The sequence below is a fragment of the Panthera tigris genome, chromosome B4, assembly GCF_018350195.1.
Source record: "Panthera tigris isolate Pti1 chromosome B4, P.tigris_Pti1_mat1.1, whole genome shotgun sequence".
Lineage (NCBI taxonomy): Eukaryota > Metazoa > Chordata > Mammalia > Carnivora > Felidae > Panthera > Panthera tigris.
The window spans coordinates 26,896,124-26,918,232 of NC_056666.1; positions in this window are offsets into that span (position 1 = coordinate 26,896,124).

The following is a 22,109-nucleotide window of genomic DNA, read 5'->3' on the forward strand; positions in this document are numbered from 1 at the left end:
AAGATCGTATTTCCTAGCGTGCTCCAGCCGTCCGCGCTACCCCGGAATCCCAGGCCGCGGCGGGGTGGGCGAGCGGCCCCACCCCTTCCCTGCGCCCATTCCCACGTTCCGGGAGGACTGAGCCGAGGTGGGCTTCTGGATTTCTTTCTCTCAGAACCGGGTCCGTGCACCCCATTGCGGGTAGCGCGGCATTCCCGGCCAGGTTTCGGTTCACGTCCACTTACAATGAGTGCCGTGATCCGTAGTAGTTCGCACGCAAGGCCTCCCGTTTAAAGGTTTGGGAGAGGTTGGCGACAGGTGGGCGAGAACGTGGCGAAGGAGCACCCGGAGAGGGGCAGTGTACCCCGCCAGCAAAACCTGGTCTTGTTCTCGGCAGTCTTGGAACTGGGCATTTGGTGGCACCGTCCCATTAGGAAATATACCTGTACTCCTCTCCACCTCCTAACCCCGGGTGCAAGTCTGGGGTTTTCTGCACAGCTTGGAAAGATCAAAGTTTGTTTGTAGCATTCTTCCTTCTCGAGGGGAAAGCGTTTCCTCCAGGGGAAGCGGGAAGCGAGTTCCAGGGAAAATAGCGCCTCTGTCCACGAAATCCACTTTGCCGGCCTTTCACAGTACCTGAGTTGCAACTCCCCACCTTCTCGTCCCTCAATACTTCCCTAGTATCAAGCACCTACTATCAGCTAGATATTCTGCAAGACAGCCCAGAGAAAGAGAGAGAATGTAAGGTAGGAATTCTCTAGGTCTTACAGACCTGGACGTTGGGGGTCCCGGGCGTAGCCCAGATTCAAACGCCCCACGACTTTGAGTCCACGCCCTGTCCTCTCCAGTCCCCACACTCATTCTACCCCCGCGGTTTCAAAACTGCATCGGACCCGCTCTAGAGTTTTCCATGTTTCTTCTGTGGAAAGTGAGTTGCTGTTCCGATCCAAAGAAGTCGTGTGAAAATTGCTGATGGACCTAGGCCTGCTTAGGTGGGAAGCACGGCCCTCTTTGCAGGGCCTTGACTTCTATAATCTCTTTGTGCTTCCGGTCAGGCAGGGACGAGGCTGATAAAGTGATTGACAAGTAGCTGAGCCCATCAGTAAAAATGAGCCCAGCTAGCAAATAAAACGGGCAGGACTGATTGACTCGTCACTAACCCCCCCCCCCCCCCATTATTTTAGCTACTGCAGTGCTGTGACATGAATGATGCGGGATGTATGCGAACCTCTGGAACTGTCCAGGTGGTCCCGGGCAGTGAAGGGGTCCCCGGCGCAGGAAGGAGAAGCCCTTCTGGACGACCGGGCTTTTCTGCTCTTGGAGGGAGGGACCGACTTCGCTGCTGTGACTCGGGGGAGACAACGTGTGCAGAAACCGAAGTAGAAACTGCTCTCTAGCTTTTTCTCTGGGAACGGTTGACGCGATTGTTATCTCCAGTGGGAACGTGAAAGATGTCTCTCCCTCATCTGTTGTCTTTGAGCAGCAAGGGATGATCTTTATAAGCATTTTAAAAATAGAAACATGGAACCACTCCCGCCTCCACCCTTTGAATGAGCTCATTAAAACCACACCTCATCTTCTGGGAACTAAGTATTAGCCTTGTACTTCCTACAAAGAAGACTCCCAAATACAGCTGCATTTTAAGGAGCCCGTGAAATGGCTGCTCCAGAAGGTTCTGATTGGCTGTTAATGACTTCTAGGATGGTACATTTCCTCTGGTGGGGTGAATTGAGAGGAAGTATTCTATTAAAAAAAAAGAATTTTTTTTTTTTTTTAAGTCGAGCAAAGATTGGATCTGGTGTCCTGGAAGAGACTGAAGAAAGAGAACAATGGAATGGAAAGAAAAAGTTTGCAGACTCCTTGCATTTTACTTGGTCAGGACTTGGTTACATGGTCTTGCAAAAGCAATCCTGCTTTTTTAGGAGCTTGCTAGCCAAGTGAGGTTTAAACTTGACAAGGAGAAACCACCTGACCCAACGTGTGCACAACCCATAGGAGAGTTACCCACGAAACCATCATGAAGTTCATTACAAAACAGGTCTTTTGAAGCTGTTCGGCAGCCAACAAAATGCACTTTAAAATTGAGTTGCAACCTGTTACAGTTTACTTGATGCTTTCTCCGCTTACAGGTCGGGACAATAATGGGTTTGTAATCTGCAGTTTGCAAATCAGAACTCATTTACTCATGGAAACAAAATGATTAACTATGGGTAGATCAGCAGTCAGAGCATTGACCTTAGGTAACTCCAATGGGGCTCTCTACTAATAAACAGAATCTAGGACACTGCTTTCCAACGTTTTGCATATTCATAAAGTATAATGATTAGAGAATACTGGAATTAACTGGAATAAGTTGGGGGATATCTATAGATCACTTGGTGAAAAATGTGTTTCATTTTCTTAAATTATAATAACAGTAAAATACAAAGTATTTGAAGATAATTTGTGAATTTGAATAAAGCTTTGAATAATATTTTTTTTACATATTTTTAAATTATTGATTTATTTTTGAGAGCGAGACAGACAGTGTGAGTGGGGGAGGGGCAGAGAGAGAGGAAGACACAGAATTTGAAGCAGGTTCCTGGCTCTGAGCTATCAGCAGAGCCTGACTTGGGGCTTGAACTTATGAACCTCGAGATCATGACCTGAGCTGAAGTCAGATGCCTAACCAACTGAGTCACCCAGATGCCCCTAAATAAGATATTTTTAAAGTTAAGAGGAACTTGAGACTGATTTCATGAGCATAACTTTTTAACTTTTTTCTATATTGTAACAATTACACATATTTACCACTTACGATGTTTGAATAATGATCTGTCCAAACTTCTGATAATAAACTTCGGATGAGACCCTATACAGGCAGACACGTGAGTAAATTTAGAATCGTTATACTCTTCAACAAATTTCTTTAAGTTTACTTATTTATTGTGAGAGAGAGAGTGAAAAAGAGTGCGAGTAGGGGAGGGGCAGAGAGAGGAGTGAGAGAGAATCCCAAGTAGGCTCTCTGTCAGTGCGTAGCCCGATGTGGGGCTCAACCCCGCCAACTGTGAGATCATGACCTGAACCGAAATCAAGAGTTGGACGCTTAACTGCTTAACCGACTGAGCCGCCCAGGCTCCCTGACCTTTAAAACAATTTTTAAAGTTGAAATGGTGTTTTAAAAATCCAGTAACTCTTTTCCCTTCATGGGCGTATGTAAGTTTCTTATGATAAGTGTGAGAGTTTCAAATTATAATTGGACTTTTTCGTGTTAAGTCTTTCAAAATGACAAAGCTTCAATCTGCAGAACAGCCATGCCCTGTCGAAGCAGTCAGCTTGGACAACACTAAAAAGACACATTAGCCTAAAGGATGAAGTATCCAGTAGAGGAGGAGATTCAGGGCTGACTCCCCCTGCTCAGGGACCTCCAGACCTCAGGCCCTGCCCCCACGGCCAACTGCTCTGGGGCCTTTGGCCAGGCTTCTCTGGTACCTGAAACAAACCGATTCCTCTGTCACAGCCTGGGTCACTGCAGCTGCTGGCTGTGGACCTGCTTGGCCTCACTCACCCTCTGAGGTGGATTAGGGATGCCCCTTAGACCTGTAGAGACTGCGTGGTGAGTCATTAAATTCTGCTCTGCCCCGGCAGCACCCATCCCAGATGAAACTCCATCCCTGGAGCTCTGGGCCACTCGTGATTACCTTAAGAAGCAAGGGGTGAGCATCTATGATGCATTCAGGACACAACTGTGTGCAAGGCTGTGCCCTCAGCTCCTGCAGCCCTCTCCCCGGCTCCCTAGGACTCTTGGTGGGGGAGTGCAGCCAAGGATGAAAGGGACCGTGTCTCTGTCCTCCTCCTTATTTTTGCCTTCTCACCTTTTGGAATACTGTACTCATCAACTTTGGTCAGCAGTATGCAAAGTGGGAACAGCAACTGAACAAGGAAAATGGGGCCTCACGTGGGGGGAAGGGGAGGAAAATCCCCCAGTAAGCCATGGGGAGGGAGGGGAAGTTCCGGAATACTCTGAGCTGTGGCCACTGTTTATCTATGAGGGCTGTGTGTAAAACTGGGCCTGTGTGTGAATCAGAGACCTTCTGTTCTCCTGTGCAGAAAGCTAAAACGTAGGTCTTTCAAAGTGCCTGAATTGTGTAATTCTGTGTGACATGTATTATGTTTTTATTAACTGCTTTGTGCTATGACTTCCTCAAATTTGAGGTCCTGGAACCATACTCTGAAAATAGAAACTACCCTATGCTTCTCCCTTCCACCTCCCAAATAGAAAGTCCTGGTACAGCATTTCTTAATCTTGGGCTTCCGAAATTGCCACATGGTTCAGGATGCCCCCCAGGAGCTGTGCAAAGCTCTGTCCTTCAGGCTGGTGCAAATGCTTTCATTTTTCACATTTAAAAAAAATGTTTATTTTTGGGAGAGAGAGAGAGAGAGAGACTGCAGGGGAGGGGCCGAGAGAGAGGGGCACAGAGAATCCCAACCAGGCTCACGCTGTCAGCTCGGAGCCCAATGCTGGGCTCAAAACCCCTAACCGGAGATCATGACCTGAGCGGAAGTCAGATGCTAAACCGACTGAGCCATCCAGGTGCCCCCATTTTTCAATTTTTTTAAGAGGAGGAGAAAGGCTCAGCAGTGCAGCTCCCCCAAACTGCCTGGAGGAATCCCAGGTGGATTTGTGGAGATTACCCACAGGTCCCGCCTGTCACTTGTTTTATTAACCTCAGCCCCCCACCACCCTCCCCTGCCCAGGACTGTGCAATCGCCTGCAAATGCTGCAGAGAAAAGGCCGTCCCGGTGATGTGAGGGAAGTGTGGACAACATACTGTTTGCTGAGGGAAGGCATTGGTTCCAAAAGGTAAGCACAGGGAGGGCACTGAGTAATGGACAGCAATGTTGAATCAATATATTGCACATCTGATGCTAATGTAACATGTACATTAACTATACTGGAATTAAAAAAACCTTTTAAATATACTGGGATTAAAAAATAAAAAATAATAATCGCGAATGGAAATGCATAGTAGAAAAAACATGCTAGAATAGCATACTCCCTGCCCAAACACTTTAACACTCCTCCTTTGAAATAGTATTCTTCACACACAGCATGTTAGGAAACAGGTCGTGTTATTTCAACAGCCTGTGAGAGTTATGGCATGCTTATCTTCATGTGATTTTTTTTTCAATTATTAATTTTTTCAGAGAGAGAGAGAGAGAGAGAGAGAGAGAGAGAGAGAGAATCCTAAGCAGGCTCTGTGCCGAGGGGCTCAAACTCATAAACCGTGAGATCGTGACCTGAGCCAAAATCAGGAGTCTCTGACACATAACTGACTGAACCACCCAGGTGGCCCCCATGTGATTTTTTAAAATCAAGTGAGTTAGGGGCACCTGGGTGGCTCAGTCGGTTAAGCCTCCGACTTCAGCTCAGGTCACGATTTCACGGTCCGTGAGTTTGAGCCCCGCATCGGGCTCTGGGCTGATGGCTCGGAGCCTGGAGCTTGCTTCCGATTCTGTGTCTCCCTCTCTCTCTGCCCCTCTCCCGTTCATGCTCTGTCTCTCTCTGTCTCAAAAATAAATAAACGTAAAAAAAAAATTAAAAAAAAAATAAAATCAAGTGAGTTAAATGCATTTTGTGTTTTGCCCTTGTGGTTACATTACTGCACTAGAAATAATTGCCAACAGATTCCATTGTTTTAGTGTGTGTGCAGGGGGTAGGGGTATACTTCTCTCTCACTTTTTAATTTTTTTATCTTTATTTAAAAATTTTTTTCTAACGTTTATTTATTTTTGCGAGACATAGGGAGACAGAACAAGCAGCAGAGGAACAGAGAGAGAGGGAGACACAGAATCCGAAGCAGGCTCCAGGCTCTGAGCTATCAGCCCAGAGTCCGACACAGGGCTCGAACCCATGAACCGTGAGATCATGACCTGAGCCGAAGTCAGTTGCTTAACCAACTGAGCCACCCAGGTGCCCCTATCTTTATTTTTAAGTAGGCTCCATGCGGGGCTTGAACTCAGGACCATGAGATCAAGACCTGGGCTGAGATCAAGAGTCAAATGCTCCACTGACTGAGCCACCCTTTTTCCCTTAGTTAAAGCCATAGATTACTATTCATCACTTTTTTCTTTAACTTTTTTTCTTAGTATCAAGATGCTTTGGTGGATGGATTTCATAATCCTGAAGTATCACTATACGCTTAGACCATATGAAAATAACTATAATAATAGCTATTGTGTTTCAAGCATTTACCATGACCTAGACACTCCCTTTAGCTAGATTACTTCACAGCAGTCCTGACGTGGGACTAGTGTCTCCTTTTGCATGGGGGGGATTTACATGCATTTAAAGAGGTTAAGTATTGTGTCCAAGGAAACTGGATTCTGACCCATGCCTGTTTGACCCCCAACCTAAATAATAACTTTCTGCATTAACCAGCACGTGGTTACCTCCCACAGCAAAAGCACTGAGGTGCCAGCTGGAAGAAAACAGGACTGACCATAGGCAAAATTGTGAAATGCCCCAGATTGCTTTCCTATCCTGGCCACTCCTCTCCTTTCCTCCAGCCTCTGGCCCCCTTCCTCAAGATGTGAATGGATTTCAGGCATACCTCAGCCAGGTGTGTGTGTGTGTGTGTGTGTGTGTGTGTGTGTGTTGTTTGTAAAATTTTTTAATATTTATTTTTGGGAGGGGGGAGAGGGACAGAGAGACACGGGGACACTGAATCTGAAGGAGGTTCCAGGCTCGGAGCTGTCAGCACAAAGGCTGGCACGGGGCTCAAACCCACGAACCATGAGATCATCACCGGATTCAAAATCCGAGGTTTAATGGACAGCGCCACCCAGGCCCCCCTAGGTGTTTATATTCTTAATCTTTTATCTCTAATTGTGACAGGAGAAGTTCTGAAGGAATTTTAGCTGTCTTCCAGGGGTAGAGATGTCAGGGATCGCTGAGCTCAGGAAGCCTCAAATATGGAACACCAGTTTTGCTTGTACTTAAAGTAACTCCTCTTGGGGTCTGCAGGAACCCAGAGAGACTTCCTGCCCCACTCACCCCCCTTCTGGGCATGATGGTAGGCTTGTGGAGGTGTTGCTGTGTCCTAAAATGTTCTCAAGGCCGGCAAGCAGCTGGTTCCACTTACCCGACCATCTCTACCACAGATGTGCAGTCCCTAGGCTAGCACTGTCCCCCACACGCTGAGTAGAGCCCGTTTTTACCAGCTTACAGTGCCACCAGTATTAAACTTTTCAGGATCTGCGAGAACTGGTTGCTGAACAGTCAGTATTGAAAATAAAATTACATGAAATCAAAAGTGAGTAAGATAGATATTAAAGACAAAGGTAAGAGATCCTAAAACCCTGAAAACTTACGCCTGATTATTTTGTTGCACTTCACTATTTTCCAGGCTCCTGAGGTTACCCATGCCTGTTCCGTGTGTGTGGTGGAAATACTACCGTATGACGGGCTTCAGCACAGTTGTTTGCAACTCTGCATTCGGTGGCCTCACATTGGTGGCTTAAAATAGGCTGAGGTGGGAGTATTCACACCACGGAAACCAGCAAATGCTACAAACCAGGGCAAGCTTTTGAGAAGACTGGTTATTAAATATTTAGTGGCACACCATTGCCTATAGATAAAATTTATGTTTTCGGGCACTTCGGATACATTTCAGGTAATTAATTGTGTGGGTTTTTTTATTTAAAAAAATTTTTTTTTCTTAATGTTTTTATTTGTTTTTGAGACAGAGAGAGACAGAGCATGAGCAGGGAAGGGGCAGAGAGAGAGGGAGACACAGAATCAGAAGTAGGCTCCAGGCTCTGAGCCATCAGCACAGAGCCCGATGCAGGGCTTGAACTCATAGACTGTGAGATCATGACCTGAGCTGAAGTCGGACGCTCAACCGACTGAGCCACCCCAGCACCCCATTAATTGTGTTTTTAAAAATTTTTTTACTGTTTATTTATTTTCGAGAGAGACAGAGTGTGAGTGGGGGAGGGCAGAGAGAGAGGGAGACACAGAATCCGAAGCAGGCTCCAGGTTCTGAGCTGTCAGCACAGAGCCCAACGCAGGGCTCAAACTCACAAACTGTGAGATCATGACATGAGCTGAAGTCAGAGGCCTAACGGACTGAGCCACCGAGGCGCCCCAATTAATTGTGTTTTTGTGATCTACTTTTGCTTTTTGAATATTCGGTGATACATCTGAATATCTCATTTCCACCCAAGTAGCAAAATCTCCAATGATGAAGGCTGGCGGTTGGCCTCCACCTTATGCTGGTAGAGGGCTTCCTGTATAGTTCTATCCTATTCTAACAACAGAGCTGGGAAGGGGAAAAGACCACCAGTGGCCATCAGATGGTCCAGGCACAGTGGGCCTGGTCCCCAGCAGTGGGAGAAGGCACTTTCATTCATAATCTGAACCCTCACGCTGTCCCTGGCTGGGCTTGGGATCAGCAGTCCGCATCCGCCTGTAGGAATCGCCTGAGGAATTCTCATTTAGTAGATGAAGGCTCAAGGACCTCAGTTTTGGAAAGCTCCAGGAGAATGTTACTGGGAAACACCGGGCTTTTGGGACAGAGGGCTTTTGGGGATTCAGACCTCTGCTTTGTCACTTTCTGTCCATGTGACCCTGTGCTGATCACTTCAAGTCATGGAGCCTTCGGTTTTTGTGTGTGTGTGTGTGTGGAAAGGAAAACAAAAGCTACTCTGTTTTCATTTTACTTTTTACAATTTCAAAAGCTGATAACAACCCACAGCTTTGACATTGGGAGAAAACTTAAAGCAATTATTATTGTGAATTTATACCACTTTACAATACTTTAGAAACAAACATAATAATAATTTCATCTACTTATCAGTTTTTAATCACTGATACAGTAACCCTGAAAGCTGCTGTAGTTTGCCCTAAAACCTAGAGATTAGTGACCCAAGTTACTCAGATAATATACCGAGCCCAAATTCTTTTTTTTTATTTTTTATTTTTTTTTAACGTTTATTTATTTTTGAGACAGAGAGAGACAGAGCATGAACAGGGGAGGGGCAGAGAGAGAGGGAGACACAGAACCGGAAGCAGGATCTAGGCTCTGAGCCATCAGCCCAGAGCCCGATGCAGGGCTCGAACTCACAGACCGCGAGATCGTGACCTGAGCTGAAGTCGGACACTTAACCGACTGAGCCACCCAGGCGCCCCCCCCTTTTTTTTTTTTTTTAATTTTTAAAAGTTTGTTTATTTTTGAGAGAGGAAGAAAGAGAGAACGCGTGTACATGAGCAGGGGAGGGGCAGAGAGAGAGAGGGGAGGGAGAAAGAGAGAATCCCGGGCAGGCTCACAGCTGTTAGCGCAGAATCTGACGTGGGGCTCGAACTCACAAAACCGTGAGATCACGACCTCAACTGAAATCAAAAGTTGGATGAATAGCCGACTGAGCCATTCTGGCACCCCCCAGAGTCCAAATTCTAACCCAGATGTGTTGCTTTCAGAATCATGTAGGCATTAGATTATGATATTCTTGGAGTTAGCAGGTGCTAAATCACTGATTCAAGAGATACTTATGGGGATTGATAGACTCTAGGAACACAACTCACGTTGTCTAGCTGCGGCTATTTATAGTCCACGGAACTGCTGGCCAGTCCGCCCCACTTCTGTTGCAGCCCTGCTCTGAGTCTACACCAGCTTGCTCCCACCTCCTTGCTTGCTCTCAAAACCTCTCACCACAAGGGGTCCTAGTCAAGTGAATTGCTGTCAGGTCAGCTCCCCTACTTCACCCATCAGATCCAGGATTTCTAAGCAAAGTCTGCGGCACAGACCTCCAAGGGGGGCTGGAATAATGAGATGCATCTTCCTACCCCCAGTGACTCAAAGATGGGGAAGCTCCAAGTGTGCCACACAGTTCCCATGAAGACCCCCGTCCCAATGCACAGGTTACAACGATCCCGCTATGAGAATACCAGATTAGCGCATCAAAAGCTTGTACTTTTTAAAGACTTAAATCTGATTGCAACACAATTCGTGTTGGGTAAAGACATTTTAGAAAATAGAGACAGTGAAATTTACATGGAACCCACCCCCCACCCCTGCCCCATCCCAGATCGGAGATAATGACCGTCAGCGTTTGAGTGAACACCATTCTGATTTTCTGTGTCATTCACAGAAATTAAGATTTTGTTGCCTTTATCTCTGGCAACTGCTTCTAAAATTAACTTTACAAGTGAGAAACAAGGAATAACCACCACGTTATTTCAAAGGCAATCTGCTCACTCATTCATTCATTTAACACATCCTTGAGTATGTATTAAATTCATTTCTAACTTCTGGGAAATAGCACTAGACAAACTCAGCGGCTTTCAGGGAGCTTATAGCTAGGGGAGCGAGAGACACATACAAGGGTATAGTTTGTGACCAGCATTTCCTGAAAGAAATGAACAAGGTGGAGGAAGTTAGGGGGTGGAGAGAGGCTTATGGACTAGGCTTTGCTTAGATCAGAGAGGACTTTTCTGAGAATGTGCACCTCACATAAAGATAATGATGTAGATTATGGCAAACTGGTACAGGTCAAAAGTTGCCATGTAGGAATAACTGTTTGTCACTTAAACCCATGCTTCAATTGTGTTATTAGTTGATGTGGCTAGATTCTCAAAGTAAGCAAAGATGTTAGAGGTGATTTAATCCAACACCTTCAATTTGTAAATGATGAAAATGAGGTCAAGGGAATCACTTAGCCAGAGTCGCGTTATTGGCAAATAACAGAACTGTGTTCAGAGGCTAGCTTTTTAGACCCACAAATCCCACGTGTTATTATTGTAACACGTAGCTCCTTTTATTTATTGATTGATTAAAATTTTTTTTTATTGTTTGTTTATTTTTGAGAGAGACAGAGCATGAGTGGGGAGGGGCAGAGAGCGAGGGAGACACAGAATCTGAAGCAGGCTCCAGGCTCTGAGCCCGACATGGGGCTTGAACCCACGAATTGTGAGATCATGACCTGAGCCCGAGTCAGATGCTCAACCGACTGAGCCACCCAGGTGCCCCTGGGGCTCCTTTTAGAGAAGAATAATATAAAGAAATGTTGCTTTATCTAGTTCCCATAAATATACTGTAATCAAATATAATCAACTGCACAATCTTTTTTTCCTGATACTAGTCTGGGGTGAAAGAACATGATTTAGTGCTATGTAATGTCCAGATGTGTTTTTTTTTTCTTTTTTTGCCTTTTATTTGCTGTGTGATTTGGAAAAGCTACTTCATCCTTCTGAGCTGTGGTTTTCTTATTCAGGAAACCAGAATGCTTAGTAAATATGGTTACCATTCCAACGTTTAAATGGAGAAAATAGTAAGAGAGGAAAATGGCATATAGGGTAAAAAAATTTAATATCCTCCACGGGGCGGGTGGGGGGGGGGGGGATAGAATAGAACTTGGTGGTGGTTGGGATTTTCTTTCACCTGAATTGGGCTCTGGTTAGGAACAGAAACCCCGGGTCAGTGCGTGGAGAAACCTGGGGAACCGATTCAGTGGGTCTAAGTAATCTTGCTGTGGCTTTTCTTTTTAAGATACCAAACCTTCCGGTTTTCTTCAGTGCTGCTTTTATTATACTTTATTTCTTGCATCATTAGTTATGTGGTAATGGTTTCATTTTTACCATGTAAACTGGATTATCCCTCTGCAAATCTCCCGAGGGTTCTTGGGAAAATATCTAAAATTGATAAGGAACAGGACATTTTTAAGGAAAAACCCAACTAAGAAATCATTGAATGTTTTACATAGTGTGCAGAGGTTTTAGGAAGGTCTTGCCAGCCTCTTTAGAAAGGTCCATATAAAGGCCTAGTTTATGTCTCAGGGAACTGAATGGAGGGCTTATTTTTTAGAATACTGGGACAGATTGGAATAAGCCTAACTTTTAATGTCTCGGAGCCTGTAGCTACGAGGCTCAACAGGCAGGCTTCTCTTTTCCTAGCCCAGCTGGGTTGCCACAGACCAAGCAGAAGTGGCTTGATGAGGAGGTGGGGGGTGGGGGTGGAAATGCGGGCTCTGTCCCCAGGGGAAGGATCATACTGTTCCCAGACAATGGTCTTCGTCCAGCTGGAGGCTGGTTTCCTCTGCCTTGCTGCCCGGTGCAGGCATTTCTGATCACAGGAAGACAGTCTCCCTGTAGCTTGGTGGCTGCAACATTTTCTCAGGGGTGGGCAAAGGAGCCAGTGACAGATGGCTCTGAGAGTGAGCAACCCACAGAAGAAAGCAATGCGGCAAAGCAAACTCACTTCCCTCTTCCCTCTTCAAAGGATCTTTTCTTTGTTCTTTCTTCCTTTCCTTTTTCAAAGAAAATACAGTATTAAATGTGGCAAGAAGAGGGGCGCCTGGGTGGCTCAGTTGGGTAAGCGTCCGACTTCAGCTCAGTTCGTGAGTTCGAGCCCCGCGTCGGGCTCCGTGCTGACAGCTCAGAACCTGGAGCCTGCTTCACATTCTGTATCTCCCTCTCTCTCTGCCCCTCCTCAACTTGTGCTCTGTCACTCTCTCTCTCTCGAAAATAAATAAATACTAAAATTTTTTTAAAATGTGGCAACAAGAGGGGCGCCTGGGCGGCACAGTCGGTGTAGTCGGTCTCTTTGGTTCAGGTCATGATCTCATGCTTTGTGAGTTCAAGCCCCCACATGGGGCTCCGTGTCGACAGCGTAGAGTCTGCTTGAGATTCTCCGTCTCCTTCTCTCTGGCCCCACCCCTTCACTCTCTCTTTCTCTGTCTCTCAAAAATAAATACAAACTTAAAGAAAATGTGGCAAGAAGAGAAATGCGTATTTCTGCCCTGATGACTGTGTGTCTGAGTGCGTGGGCTGGTTAGGATCTAAGTTCATAGAACTCCGTATTAAAGTTGGCTTCACAATCAAAATTGACATACAGTATCTACGAATCTGTAGAACTCTTTGTAATCCGAGCAAAAAATTAGTATAAGCGAATTCAGCAGCTGTAACAGTTATTATTAGTATTGTTACTGTTGTTGTTGTTGTTGTTGTTGTTGTTGTTATTCTGCATATGGCAAGAAAGCATTAACCTGTTCTCCAGGGAGAAAAGCAACAGTAATCTAGCGATAACTCGACTATGTGAGGTGTTTTTCACGTGGTAAAACAACCTCTTCAGAAAAGCTAGACTTCCATGGGATCACATACACATGCAGTGATGGCCTTCAGCGGTGCCTCTCAAGTTTTAGCACACCTAACAGCTTCCAAAAAATGCAGATTCCTGAATCCCACCCCTAGACAGTCAGATTAATAAGCCTGCAGGTAACGCCCAGAACTCTTGTATTTTAATAAGCTTACCAGATGCTTCTGAAGCGAGAATCAGGTCCCTGGACCAACTTTAGAAAGCCTATCCTCCCAAAAAGAGAAAAAAACACTTAGTCTAGAATATGCAAACTCAAACTGCAGCCACATTAGGGTGACATCCCAAAAGCTGACGTTCACATTTTCAAAACATTTATTTATAAGCACTTGTATATGAGGCTAAATCCAATCGACCATTCATAGTCTCAAAATAGCAGTAATTGCTTAGGAAAAAAAAAAAATCATACAGGAGGGGCACCTGGGTGGCTCAGTCAGTGAACATCTGACTCTTGGTTTTGGTTCAGGTCATGATCTCATGGCTCATGAGTTCGAGCCCCATGTCAGGCAGCTAAGAGGCTGCTCGGGATTCTCTGTCTCCCTTTCTCTCTACCCCTCCCCTGCTAGAGCTCTCCTCTCTCTCTCTCTCTCTCTCTCTCAAAATAAATAAATAAAAATTTTTTAAGAGAAAAAAATCATAAAGAGAAAAGTTGTCAATGCTACTTATTTGCATAAAGCATTTCAGAGGGTAGTGAAGAAGATACAGAACTCTCTTTTTTAAATTTTTTTAATATTTATTTATTTTTGAGAGAGAAAGAATGAATGAATCAATGAATGAATGAGTGGGAGAAGGGCAGAGAGAGCGGGAGAAAGAAAATCCCAAGTAGGCTCTGTGCTCTCAACCCAGGGCTCAAACCCACGAGCCGTGAGATCATGACCTGAGCTGAAGTCGGTCGCTCAACCGACTGAGCCATTCAGGTGGCCCAGAACTCTTTCTTTGTAGCTCAGAGTTCTATGCAATTCATTGAATTAAAGACATTCTTATAGTCCGGATGGAAATGTTTCCTATGATTTCAGGCCTGTCCAAAAGTCCTCCATGTATTCTGACGTGCCCAAATCACTTTGAGGATCTTAGGTAGTTTTTATTTTTTTAATATTGTTAAAATATTATACTTTTCCTTCAGAGAGAGGTAGAGAGAGACACACAGAGATCTATCAAGATGGGACTGTTGAACACTGATCACTGTTCTGTCTTTGCTTACAGTCTTTTGTTTTGTTTTTAAACATGGAGCAAATTATTTAATCTCGCTGTGCCTCAGTTTCCTTACCCATAGAACAAGAGGTAATAGCTTATTTTAGTAAGTCTAAGATAAACACTTTCCCCATATTTTAAAATCTCCGAAACCAAAGTGTGCTTACCCATATTTTAAAATCTCTAAAACCATCGACAGTGAAAAAGCATTGTGTCCCAGGTTAATTGGCAGCATTTTTCTCAGTGGTACCTAAAATAATGGAGTGTTTTATAATAATGGAATACCTATATCCTAGGGTCTTGTGGGGGTTACCTGAGTCAAGAAACGAGATACTTAGAGCTGTGACTGGCTGGTATTATTCACTTAATAAATTAATGTATTAGATTCTAAATGAATTAGTCACTCCTTGTTGAACCTCTAGATTGTCTCTAATAACCCTACATCATATACTGTGTTGAAAGCCTTGTGTGTAAACCTTGAAGTGTATCTCTAATCCAGAAGTAGAATTACTAGGTCACAAGCACAAACATATTGAAGGGATGGACTTATAATCGTGGTGACTAGAAAGTCAGTCAGACCTGAGAGTGACAACTTTGCGATCTTGGTCATTTTACCTCATCTTTCCACATGTGTTTTTGCATCTATAAAGTAGGAACAATAATAACATTCACGGGCGTATTGTGAGGTTTAAGTAAGACGATGCAGTTAGACACAATGTAGCATAGGTCCGTAGTGAGTTACAAATCAGTGTAAGGTATTTTTTTAAACATGTATTTATTTTTGAGAGAGAAAGAGAGACAGAGCGTGAGCGAGGGACTCGCAGAGAGAGGGGGAGACACAGAATCCGAAGCAGGCTCCAGGCTCTGAACTGTCAGCCCAGAGCTGGATGCGGGGCTCGAACTCATGGACTGTGAGATCATGACCTGAGCCGAAGTTGGACACTCAACCGACTGAGCCACCCAGGTGCCCCAGAATAAGCTATTTTCATTAGGACATTGGGACACAGGTATGACTGCATAACCTCATGCTAGCTTTGGATGATTCTGATCTCCAGTTTTCAACAGTGTCCCCATGTGGCCATAACTGGAACAGCAGCAGCAGAGAACGGGCGAGCGTAGTCAGAAATGGTCAGATTCATCTGTTCTGGTGGTGCTGACAGAACATTTGGAAGGCAGAAGCCTGTGCAGAGGATTCGTGCATATCTGAGGTAGACAGACTCGGGAAACAATGAATGCTGCCAATCTGAATATGAGAGCCTGAGCGATTGCTCTAAATATTGAAAGACGATCTCATTTATATCTCATAGATATATGAGAACTGGTGAAAGATTACAACATCCTTTCTATGGATACACCATAGGAACAGTTTATTTCTCTGCATAATATAACCATGAGAAATCACTTAGACAATTTTATTTGGAGCCTATAAATTCTGGAAAATTCTAAGAAGACTGAATTTTAGTGAGTGGTCGGGATCAGCATGCTGATATCCAAGCTGCAATTCATGATAGGCCTCCTGGCTTGAACTTCTGGAAAAAAATGGGATGCCTAGAGCTCAGAAAGACAACCAGAGGACTTCAACATATCTTTTTTGGAGGACACAATTCAGTCCTTAATAGTAGATACACTTAGTAAACAAAAAAATTCAGGCCACTATCTGTAACAAATATTCAGTAGTACCTGGAAGTTTGGTTCTTTCTTCCTGTATTTGAGAGAATCTATGCAGACAGTTATTGATAGACATAGAGAAACCCGAATGAACTGACCTCAGCTAACTAGAACCCCCAACTTTTGAACAAAGATTTATTTGCACTAGCCTTTTCTTTTTTTTTAAGTTTATTTTACTTATTTTGGGAGAGAGAGAGCAAGCACAGGAGGGGCAAAGAGAGAAGGAGAGAGAGAATCCCAAGCAGGCTCCACACTGTCTGCACAGAGCCCGATGTGGGGCTCGAACTCATGAGTTCATGACCTGAGCCAAAATACAGAGTCGGTTGCTTAACCAACTGAGCCATACAGGTACCCCAGTATTAGCCTATTTAAAGAGAAGTCATTAGGGGCTCCTGGGTGGCTCATTCAGTTGAGCGTCTGGCTTCAGCTCAGGTCATGATCTCGCAGACTGTGAGTTCGAGCCCCATGTCGGGCTCTGTGCTGACAGCTCAGAGCCTGGAGCCTGCTTCGGATTCTGTGTCCCTCTCTCTCTCTCTGCCCCTCCCCCACTCATGCTCTGTCTCTCTTTGTCTCAGAAATAAATAAACATTAAAAAAAATTAAAGAGAAGTCATTAACAATAAAAGAATCAGGTATCATGGGTATAACTTTTATTAAATATTAAGTAGATACAAAATAATATTTACAAATATGTGTATAGTAAGAAGAATTCTAATGTAGTGAACACACGTGGCCCTGCCACACAGTTTAAAAAATAAAACATTACCATATCTTTGAAATGTCCTATATGGAATTTTTTAATGGTAAAGTTAATATATTGAGACATGCTTACTGTAAAATACTGTATATAGTTAGAATTCTATGATGTAAAAATTTGAAGTCTTCTCATGACAAAAGTACTCTCTAGGCAAAGTAACTCATTCTTTGTAATAAAGGAAGAGAGTTTCATGGTATGTCTGTACCCTAGCAGATATAACCAACAACTGATACTGAAGTTATTTCCATTTTTCTGCTTTTACATTTAATGCTGCGGTGAACCTGATTGTATACATAATATTGCTCACTTGTGCAAGTCTATCTATAGGGTAAACTCCCAGAAATGGAAATGGTGGGTAAAAGTCATGAATGTGTATTTTAAATTTACATAATTTGAGTTGGTTTTCTGATATATCACATTAAAGTGCTTCCACGTAAAAGAATTGTTGCAACAGTCTCTAGAAAATGATAACAAGTCAGCCCTTGAACCAAATTTAATATGGTAGACTATAACCTAGTTGACTATACTACATACAAAGATGACTTCAGTTCACAAAGGAGATCAGGGAAAGCCCCATGATGCAGGGCCACTCGTTGGAATTTTCTGGGGCAAGTACTTTACTATTTGGATCAACCGTGAGTCATTCGTTTAACAAACATACTGTCTACTTACATCGTTTCCACAGGGTACAGATTTCTAAGTCCAGTCCCTCCACTTGGGAACTAGATTCCATCCTCTCACAAGAACTACTAGAGGACGTAGCTCAGCAATTTTCTCTTCTGTCTACCATAGCGCCTATGTTCTAGCTCTGCCGGATTGCTTTGATCAGCGAACAAACATGCTATTTCTTCATAACCCACTTCTCTACTCACCTACTCACTCACCTTAGTAGTAAAATCCCTAAAACAGTTTTCTGTGTTATCAGTTTTGTCTCCTCTCATTTGCATTTGAACCCATTCCAATTGGGTTTTCATTATCCATCTTCCATTAAAACTGCTTTTATCAACAATATTAGTGGCCTCCATATTTTTTTGCAAAATCTTTCTCTATTCTACTTATCACCACTGACATACTCTCTATTTTAATTATATTTGTTTATTGAATGTCTCTCCCTACTAAAAGATAAGCTTCATAAGAGCTTGTTTTTGTTTTCATTTTATCTCCAGCATCTAGAACATTGCCCATAGTATTAAATCAATAATATTTGTCCAATAAATATGTAAACATATTTAATTGAGCTTATGCTGTACTTGAAGAAAAACAGGTAATAAGTAAAACAAGCATATAAATATATATAGAATGTCAGGTGGCAAAATATGCTATCAAAAAAGAGCAGGTTAGGAGGATGGGGAATACCAAGCCATATTTGGGGGGTAAAAGCATTGTTATTGTATAAGGTGATCAAAAAAATTCTTCTCTCATGAGGCAATATTTGAAGAGACATGAAGGAAGTAAAGCAGTAAGGCATATGGGAGAAAAACAACCAAGGAAGAGAATACAGCAAATGCTAATGTCCTGAGGTGCAAACTTTCTTGGAATTTTGAGAAATATCAAGGAGACTAGTATTAGAAAGAGCAGAGTAGATGGGGCAGAGAGTGACAGGAAATGTGCTCTAGAAGAAGTGGAAGGCTGGCTTACAACAGATCTTGTAAGTTTTTAGCTTTTACTCTGGAGTGGGAAGAAGTCCCTGGAGGGTTTTGAAAATATCTACACATTCAATGCAATCCCAGTCAAAATTGCACCAGCATTCTTCTCGAAGCTAGAACAAGTAATCCTAAAATTCATATCGAACCACAAAAGGCCCCGAATAGCCAAAGTAATTTTGAAGAAGAAGACCAAAGCAGGAGGCATCACAATCCCAGACTTTAGCCTGTACTACAAACCTGTCATCATCAAGACAGCATGGTATTGGCACAAAAACAGACACATACACCAATGGAATAGAATAGAAACACCAGAACTAGACCCATAAAAGTATGGCCAACTCATCTTTGACAAAGCAGGAAAGAATATCCAATGGAAAAAAGACAGTCTCTTTAACAAATGGTGCTGGGAGAACTGGACAGCAACATGCAGAAAGTTGAAACTAGACCACTTTCTCACACCATTCACAAAAATAAACTCAAAGTGGATAAAGGGCCTGAATGTGAGACAGGAAACCATCAAAACCCTAGAGGAGAAAACAGGAAAAGACCTCTCTGACCTCAGCCGTAGCAATTTCTTACTTGACATATCCCCAAAGGCAAGGGAATTAAAAGCAAAAATGAACTATCGGGACCTCACGAAGGTAAAAAGCTTCTGCACAGCAAAGGAAACAATGAACAAAACTAAAAGACAACCAACGGAATGGGAAAAGATATTTGCAAATGACATCGGACAAAGGGCTAGTATCCAAAATCTATAAAGAACTCACCAAACTCCACACCCGAAAAACAAATAATCCAGTGAAGAAATGGGCAGAAAACATGAATACACACTTCTCTAAAGAAGACATCCGGATGGCCAACAGGCACATGAAAAGATGTTCAACGTCGCTCCTTACCAGGGAAATACAAATCAAAACCACACTCAGATATCACCTCACGCCAGTCAGAGTGGCCAAAATGAAGAAATCAGGAGACTATAGATGCTGGAGAGGATGTGGAGAAACGGGAACCCTCCTGCACTGTTGCTGGGAATGCAAACTGGTCCAGCCGCTCTGGAAAACAGTGTGGAGGTTCCTCAAAAAATTAAAAATAGACCTACCCTATGACCCAGCAGTAGCACTGCTAGGAATTTACCCAAGGGACACTTGTACCCCAATGTTTATAGCAGCACTCTCAACAATAGCCAAATTATGGAAAGAGCCTAAATGTCCATCACCTGATGAATGGATAAAGAAATTGTGGTTTATATACACAATGGAGTACTACCTGGCAATGAGAAAGAATGAAATATGGCCCTTTGTAGCAATGTGGATGGAACTGGAGAGTGTTATGCTAAGTGAAATAAGCTATACAGAGAAAGACAGATGCCATATGTTTTCACTCTTATGTGGATCCTGAGAAACTTAACAGAAACCCATGGGGGAGGGGAAGGAAAAAAAAAAGAGAGAGAGAGGTTAGAGTGGGAGAGAGCCAAAGCATAAGAGACTCTTAAAAACTGAGAACAAACTGAGGGCTCATGGGGGGTGGAAGGGAGGGGAGGGTGAGTGATGGGTATTGAAGAGGGCAACTCTTGGGATGAACACTGGGTGTTGTATGGTTACCAATGTGACAATAAATTTCATATATTTAAATAAATATATAAATAAATAAAGTGGAGAAAAATGAAAAGAAGAATGGAATGATCACTACACTGTAGCCAATGGGATGAGAACAGACTGTATGGAGCATGAGAGAGAGGCAAACTGGTTAAGAGGTTAGAGCAAAACTACAGGTAAGCTGAATGCAGCAACATGTAAAAAGAATTACACACCATGACCAGTAGGATTATTAGAGAAATGCAAGATTGGTTTAAAGGCTGAATATTAATTAATGTTATATGCCACATTAAAAGAATGCACTTATCATCTCAATAGATGTAGGAAAAAAACAAAACAATCCAATGTCCTTTCATGATAAAAATGCTTAACAAACAGAAAGGGAAGAGAACTTCTTCAACCTGGTAAAGGGTATTTACAAAACACCCACAACTAACATCATAAACTATACAGGAAGACTGGATGCTTTTCCACTAAGAACAGGAACAATACAGGATGGTCATTCTCACCACTTCAATTCAACATTTCGCTGGAGGTTCTAGCCAGAGTGATTAAGTAAGAAAATTAAATAAAAGCTTCCAAACCATAAAGGAAGAAATAAAACTGTCTCTCTTTGCAGATTATCTTGTATATAGAAAAATCTAACACAGCTACAAACAAAACAAAACAAAAACAAAAAACAAAAATTATTAAAGCTGAAACTGAGTCATCAATGCTACTGGATACAATATAAACATACAAAAACCAATTGTGTTTCTACACCCTTGCAATGAACAATCTAAAGAAAAATAAGAAAATAATTCCATCTATAGTAGCATCACAAAGAATAAAATACTTAGAAATAAGTACATTTAATAAGTACAAGACTTATACACTGAACACTGGAAAACATTGTTGAAAGAAATTAAAGAAGACCTAAGCAAATGGAAGGCCCTCCCATGTTCACATTTTAGATCTAATGTTGTTAAAGATGACGATACTCCTGAAGTTGATCTACAGATTCAGCACAATTACTCTCAAAATCTCAGCTGCCTTTTTGGAAGCAACTGAGAAGCTGATAATAAAATTTATATGGAAATACAGGGGCTCATAACAGTTTCTAAAGTAATTTTGGAAAAAATGAACAAGGTTGGAAAACTCACTTCTCAATTTTAAAAAACTTTCTGCAAAGCAACATTGATCAAGACAGGGTGGTACTGATGTAAGGATAAACATATAGATCAATGAAATAGAATTGAGAATCCAGAAATAAGCACAGGTATCTGTGATCATCTGACTTCAACAAATATGCCAATGCCATTTAATGGGCAAAGTAGAGTCTTTTAAACAAATAGTACTGGGACAAATTGAATATCCACATCCAAAACCATGAAATCAGATGCCTAACTCATACTATATACAAAAATTTACTCAAAATTAATCAAAGACCTAAATGTATGAGCTAAAAATGTTAAAATCTTAGAAGCAAACATAGGGATAAATCTTCACAACCTTGGGGTAGGCAATGTTTCTTAGATATAACACTAAAACCCAAGCAACAAAAGAAAAAAATTAGATTTCATCAAAATCAACTTTTATGTTTCAAAGGACACTATCAAGTAAATGAAGTTAAACCCACAGAATAGGATCAAGTGTTTGCAAATCATACATCTGATAAAGACATATCCAGAGTATGTAAAGAACTCTTAAAACAGTAGTAAAATAATTCAGTTAAAAATGGGCAAAGGATCTCAATAAACATTTTTCCAAAGAAAATACACAAATGACCAATAATCCTATGAAGAGAGCTCAACATTCATCAAATGCAAATCAAAAGTGGGATACCACTCATACCCATTAGCAAGGCTATTAAAACACACACAAAAAAAACCCCAGAAGGGCTACCTGGGTGGCTCAGTCAGCTAAGCATCTGACTTTGGCTCAGGTCATGATCTCATGGGTTCATGGGTTTGAGCCCCACATCAGGCTCTGTGCAGACAGCTCAGAGCCTGGAGCCTGCTTCAGATTCTGTGTCTCCCTTGCTCTCTGCCCCTCCCCTGCTCATGCTCTGTCTCTGTCTCTCAAAATGAATAAACGTTAAAAAAAAAAAAAAAAGAAAATAACAAGTATTGGTAAGAATGCGCAGAAATTGGAAACTTCTTACA